Source organism: Carcharhinus amblyrhynchos, chromosome 7 (genome assembly GCF_965287045.1).
Source record: "Carcharhinus amblyrhynchos chromosome 7, sCarAmb.v2.hapA, whole genome shotgun sequence".
Taxonomy (NCBI): domain Eukaryota; kingdom Metazoa; phylum Chordata; class Chondrichthyes; order Carcharhiniformes; family Carcharhinidae; genus Carcharhinus; species Carcharhinus amblyrhynchos.
The window spans coordinates 5,541,071-5,548,514 of NC_137330.1; positions in this window are offsets into that span (position 1 = coordinate 5,541,071).

The window sequence follows — 7,444 nt, forward strand, 5'->3', positions numbered from 1 at the left end:
TGTCTGTGTCAATATGCGTGACTTGTTGGACTTTAACCTGGTGTTGTGAGACTTCTTACTGTATTAGCTAAACCAGCATTTAAAATTGACAGGTAGTTTTAATCCTCTGTTAAATTAGGGCATCCAGACAATGTCTGAAGTTCATCTGAATTGGAGTGACTGTGAGGTTGACAGGTACTATATGGTTTCAGAAAAAGAAGTGGGAGACAGACTGTCGAGTGTATTCATAGGCTCAGTTTCAGAATGGTGGGCCACCATGAGGACAAGGCAGCATTTCTCAATATTACTAAAATACAGATTAGCTATCTGATATTACAGACACACACTTGATAATAGTAGCCAGTTATGAAGCATGTCAGTGGCATTCCTGTAGCCGAGTGATAATTTGAAAAAAATATATAATTACTGAGTTCATAAAGCAGAAGTCAGGATGTGGGGCAAAAATAAATCAGGAGTTAGAAAAGGCATACGAAAAAGGCAATATTACAATAATTATGGGGGAACTTCAATATGTAGGTGGAGTGGGAAGATCAGGTAGATAGTGGATCCCAAGAAAAGGAATTTGTGGAGTGTCTAAGAGATGGTTTTTAGGAGCAGCTTGTGGCAGAGCCCACTAGGGAACAGGCAAGTTTGGATTTGGTGATTTGCAATAAAGCAGACTTGATTAGGGTGAAGGAACCCTTAGGGAGCAGTGACCACAATATGATAGCATTTACCCTGCAGTTTGAAAGGGAGAAGCTGGAATCAGATGTAATGGTATTACAATTAAATAAAGGTAACTACAAAAAGATGAGGGAGGAGCTGGCCAGAGTTGATTGGAAAGGGAAGCTAGCAGGGAAGACTGTGGAGCAGCAATGGCAGGGGTTTTTGGGGGTTATTTGGGAGACACAACAGAAATTCATCTCAAGGAGGAGGAAATATGACAAGGGGAGGATGAGGCATCCATGGCTGATGAGGGATGTCAGGGATAGCATAAAAGCAAAAGAAAAAGCATACAAAGTCGTGAGGATTAGTGGGAAGCCAGAGAATTGGGAAGCCTTTAAAAGTGAGCAGAGGACAACTAAAAAAGCAATAAGAGGACAGAAGATGAACTATGAGCGTAAGCTAGCTAGTAATATCAAAGAAGATAGGAAGTGTTTTTTCAATATATAAAAGGTAAGAGAGAGGCAAAAATAGACATTGGACCACTGGAAAATGAGGCTGGAGAAGTAATAATAAGAAACAAAGAAATGACAGAGGGACTGAATAGTTATTTTGCATCAGGTTTCATGGTGGAAGACACCAGTGGGATGCCAGAGTTCCAGGAGAATCCAGGGGTACAGATAAGTGTAGTGGCCATCACTAAGTAGAAGGTTTTGGGGAAACTGAAAGTTCTGAAGGTGGATAAATCACCTGGACTGGATGGACTACACCCCAGAGTTCTAAAAGAGATAGCTGAGGAAATTGTGGAGGCATTGGTGGTGATCTTTCAGCAATCACTGGAGGCAGAGAGGGTCCCAGAGGACCGGTGTTTAAGAAGGGAGGGAGGCAGCAGATGGGAAATTATAGACCAGTTAGCCTGACTTCAGTCATTGGCAAGATTTTAGAGTCCATTATTAAAGATGAGATTGTAGAGTACTTGGAAGTGCATGATAAAATAGCTTTGAGTCAACACAGCTTCGTCAAGGAGAGGTCACGTCTGACAAATCTGTTAGAGTACCTTGAGGAGGTAACAAGGAATTTAGATAAAGGAGAACCAGTGGATGTGATTTACTTAGATTTCCCAAAGGCCTTTGACAGGATGCCGCAAAGGAGACTGTTAAATAAGTTAAGTGCTCATGGTGTTAAGGGTAAGATCCTGGTATGGATAGAGAATTGGCTGACTGGCAGAAAGCAGAGAGCAGGGATAAAGGGGTCTTTTTTAGTGTGGCAGCTGGTGACTCATGGTGTGCCTCAGGGGTCGGTGCTGGGATCACAATGTTTCACAATATACATTAATAATTTGGAAGAAGGAACTGAAGGCACTGTTAGCAAGTTTGTCAATGATACAAAGGTATTAGAGGGACAGGTAGTATTGAGGAAGCAGAGCAACAACAGAAGGACGTGGACAGATTAGGAGAGTGGGCAAAGAAGTGGCAGATAGAATACAATGTGGAAAAGTGTGAGGTTATGCACTTTGGAAGGAGGAATGGAGGCATAGACTATTTTCTAAATGTGGAAATGCTTAGGAAATCAGGAACACAAAGGAAGTTCTTGTTCAAGATTCTCTTAAGATTGATGTTCTGGTTCATTCGGCAGTTAGGAAGGCAAATGCAATGTTAGCATTCATGTCAAGAGGGCTAGAATACAAGAGCACGAATGTACTTCTGAGGCTGTGTAAGTCTCTGGTCAGACCCAATTTTGAGTATTGTGAGCAGTTTTGGGCCCCATATCTAAGGAAGGATGTACCAGCCTTGGAAAAGGTCTAGGGGAGGTACACAATGACCCCTGGAATGAAGAACTTGTCATATGAGGAACGGTTGAGGACTCTGGGTCTGTACTCATTGGAGTTTAGAAGGATGAGGGGGGATCTTATTGAAACTTACAGGATACTGCGAGGCCTGGATAGAGTGGATGTGGAAAGGATGTTTCCACTAGTAGGAAAAACTAGAACCAGAGAGCACAACCTTAGGCTAAAGGGATGATCCTATAAAACATAGATGAGGAGGAATTTCTTCAGCCAGAGAGTGGTGAATCTGTGGAACGCTTTGCTGCAGAAGGCTGTGGAGGCCAGGTCATTGAGTGTCTTTAAGACAGAGATGGACAGGTTCTTGATTAATGAGGGGATCAGGAGTATGGGGAAAAGACAGGAGAATGGGGATGAGAAAAATGGGGATGATTGAATGGCACAGCAGACTCCATGAGTCAAGTGGTTTAATTCTGCTTCTATGTCTTAGAAAAGTTTGGCCCATATCCCTCTCAACATTTCCTATCCATGTACCTGTTCAAATGTGTTGTAAATGTTGTAATTTTACCCGCCTTTACCACCTCTTCTGGGAGCTCATTCCATACACACATCACCCCCTGTGTGAAAAAGTTGCCCCTCAGGTCCCTTTTAAAATCTTTCCCCTTTCACCTTAGACCTATGCCCTCTAGTTTTGGACTCCCTTACACTGGGGAAAACATCTTCGCTATTCACCTTGTTTATGCCCCTTATGAATTTTAAATCTCTATAAGGTCACCCCTCATCCTCCTACACTCCCGGGAAAAAAGTCCCAGCTTATCCAACCTCTCCTTATAATTCAAACCTTCTATTCCTGGTAACAGATGTGTCTGGGCCAAGCAAGCTAAAGACTTGAAGCAGTATTGTTATTGGATGATAGCATCTACACTTTATAGTAGCACAGTGGTTGAAGAGCTTGTTATTGTCATAATTCACTGTATATTAATCTCTGAATACTGAATAGGTCAGCCTCTCCACCCCCCCACCCGCCCCAACAACCTAGCCCAGTGATTCTGCGGGCTTTTCCAATCGAAGTTGGCTCATACAGACTATTTTTGATTCCTGGACATGTGCTGTGTTAATCGATAATAGGCAGGTGGCATGATGGATTATGAAGATTAGCATGATTCCTTTCTACTTACAGATTGACATCTGCTGCTGTAAATGTATTAGGCCAGCAAGCTGGAACAAATGCAGTGCTGGCCGCTCCATATATCATAATCTTAGTTGATGGTTTGGATGAAGGGAGCCAATGTATGGTAGCTGAACTTACTGATGTCGCCAGGGTTAGTCAGAAAATAAATCAGCGAGGGGAGGCAAAGGACTGGAATACAAAAGCAGGGATGCGATGCTAAGGCTGTGTGAGGCTCTGGTCAGACTACATTTGGAGTATTGTGAACAATTTTGGGCCCCGTTCTAAGAAAGGATGTGCTGGCCTTGGAGAGGGTTCCAGAGGAGGTTCATGAGAATAATCCAGGGATGAATAGCTTGTCGTACGAGGAGCATTTGAGGACTCTGGGTCTGTACTCAATGAAGTTTAGAAGGATGAGGGGGATCTCATTGAAATTTGTAGAATACTGAAAAGCCCTGGACAGAGTGGATGTGGGAATATGTTTCAAGTGGTAGCAGAGATTAGGATCCGAGGGCACAGCCTCAGAATAAAGGGACAACACTTTAGAATCTAGATAAGAAGGAATTTCTTCAGCCAGAGGATGGGATTCATTGCCACAGAAGACTGTGGAGGCCATGTCATTGAGTGTATTTAAGACAGAGAGATAGGTCCTTGATTGTTAAGAGGTTCAAAGGTTATGGGGAAAGGGCAGGTAAACAGGATTGAGAAATTTATCAGCCATGATTGAATGGCGGAGCAGACTCGATGGACTTAGTGGCCTAATGCTGCTCCTCTGTCTTATGATCTTATGGTGTTATCTGTAAAGGGATGGGGTCAGCCTAAGTGAGCAGGCAAACATTTGACAGATGGAGTATAATGTGAGAAAATGTGAACTGATCTACTTTGGATGGAAGAATAGAAAAGCACCACGATTTAACTGGAGAGAGATTGCAAAATTCATTGATCTAGAGGGATTTGAGTGTCCTGGAACATGGATCAGACAAGGTTAATAAGCAGGTACAGAAAGGAATTAGGAAGACAGAAAGAATATTGGCATTTCTTGTAAGGGAATGGACTGTAAAAGTTGGGAAGTTTTATTCCAACTGTATAAGACCTTGGCAAAAGCTGCTCTGTGTAAAGTTTTAGTCTCCTTATTTGAAAAACTATATGTAATTGTGTTAGAAGCAGTACAGAGAAGGTTCACTTAATTCATTCCTGGGAAGAGGGGCTTATGAAGAAAAATTGAACAAGTTGATCCTATGTGGAGTTTAGAAGAATTGGAAGTGAGCTTATTGGAACATAAATGATCCTGAGGGAATTTGACAGGGTAAATACCAGGAGAATGTTTCCACTTGTGAGGGAAACTAGAATCAGGGGACACAGTTTAAAAATAAGAACTCCACCATTTAAGACAGAGATGAGGAGAATTACTTTATCTGTTTTCCTCAGAAAACAGTTCAGGCTGGCCATTGAATTTATCCAAGGCTGAGTTAGACAGATTTTTGATAGACAAGGAGTCAAGGATTATGGGAAACTTTGGTAGGAAGAATGGTAGGAAGGACTATTACTTACGGGGCGAAAAACTGCAGCAGGCGACGGTGCAGAGGGACCTCGGGGTCCTTGTGCATGAGTCGCAAAAACCCAGCTTGCAGGTGCAGCAGGTGGTCAGGAAGGCGAATGGGATGCTGGCCTTCATAGCGAGGGGGATTGAATATAAAAGTAGGGAGGTCTTGCTGCAGCTGTATAGGGCATTAGTGAGGCCGCAGCTGGAGTACTGTGTGCAGTTTTGGGCGCCGCACCTGCGCAAAGATATTTTGGCCTTGGAGGGAGTGCAGAGGAGGTTTACTAGGCTGATACCAGAGTTGAGGGGGTTGAGCTATGAGGAGAGGCTGAATAAACTGGGCTTGTACTCGTTAGAGTTTAGAAGAATGAGGGGAGATCTCATTGAGACGTATAAGATGATGAATGGGATGGATAGGATAGAGGTGGAGAGACTCTTCCCACTCAAAAAAGACAGTAGGACTAGGGGGCACAGCCTCAAGATAAAAGGGGGGCGGTTTAGAACGGAGTTGAGGAGGAACTTCTTCACTCAAAGGGTGGTGAATCTCTGGAATTCTCTGCCCGTTGAAGTGGTGGAGGCTGCCTCGCTAAATATTTTTAAGACGCGGGTTGATGGGTTTTTGATAGGAGAGGGGATTAAGGGTTATGGGGAGAGGGCGGGAAAGTGGTCTTATTGAATGGCGGGGCAGGCTCGAAGGGCTGGATGGCCTACTCCTGCTCCTATTTCTTATGTTCTTATGTTCTTATGGAACAGATAGGAAAGTGGAATTGAAACTACAATGAGATAAACCATAATCTTTGATGGCACAGTGGTTAGCACTGCTGCCTCACAGTGCCAGAGACCTGGGTTCGATTCGTGGCTTGGGTCACTGTCTGTGTAGAGTTTGCACGTTCTCCCCAAATCTGTATGGGTTTCCTCCAGGTGCTCCAGTTTGCTCCCACAGTCTGAAAGATGCACCCAGAGAAAACCCATGCACACACGGGGAGAACATGCAGACTCACAAAGTCCGCACAGCCAGTGACCCAAACCGGGAATCGAACCCATGTCCCTGGCGCAATGCTAATCACTGTGCCACAGTGCTGCTTGGGATGAGTTAATCAATCCCACGTACAGAATGCCCATTCTGAGTTATACGACTGGCCAAGGACAGTATAACACAGAAATAGGCCCTTCGGCTGACAATGTTGTGCCAAATATGATGTCAAATTAAATTAATCCCTTCTGCCTGCCCTTGGTCCAAATCGGTCAATTCCTTGCATATTCATGTGCTTATTTAAGAGCCCTTTAAACACCCCTGTCGTATCTGCCTGCAACACCACCCTTGAATAATCATACCACTATTTATCAATCAAAATGCTGCCAATGACAAGATCATGGACATTTTTAATCAGCTATAACCAACTTGATGTTCTTTAGTTAGGTTGAAGATACAAATGAAAAATAAAAAATGCCAAGTTACTTTAACTATTTATTTTCAACTGAGTAATGAAACTACAATCTTCACATCTTGGAATGAAGAATGCATTTATTACCGGATTTCAGGATTACCTCAGAAACGCAACAGAGTTCCTGGTATTTAAAGCTAAATAATCAGGCAGCAGATTGGAATCCTTCAAATACTTGTGTGTGTCAACTGAAAGAAATGGCAGGTAACATTTTAAAAGCAACTGTCAACAATTATGCAGATTACATCTGACATTTATGCAGTGTGAAGGATTCCACTTTATTTGTGGCATAGTAATTAAAGAAATGGCAGCATTAAAAGGATTTATTTAAGAGTGAAAAAAAATTAAAAGCTGGAGTTGATCCATAAAGTAACCCAGTTATTTTTGTTTTGAGATTGGTTTTCATCCATCTCCACCAGTACACTTCCCTTAAAATCTTGCTTTCATTTTTGCCTGACAACCAATAAAAAAATTATTTTTCATTATTTTGAAAAATAAGAGATGAAGTACATAAAACAAGGCAACTTGTTATTCAAACTGGTTATAATATGTGGACAGAATGGAGTTTCTAAGATCAAGCAGTTTATTTTCTTTCATATTATGTGGAAGCTAATGTGGCACAGTGTTTAACACTGCTGCCTCACAGCAAAAGGACCCAGGTTCGATTCTGGCCTCAGATGACCATATGAGTTTGCACATTCTCCCTGTGGAGTTCTTCTAGGTGCTCTGGTTTACTTCCTCAGTCCAAAGATGTGCAGGTTAGGTGATTGGCCATATTAAATTGCTTCATGTCCCAAGATGTGTAGGTTAGGTGGATTAGCATGGTAAATGGGACAGAGGGGAGGGCCTGGGTAGGATGCTCTGTT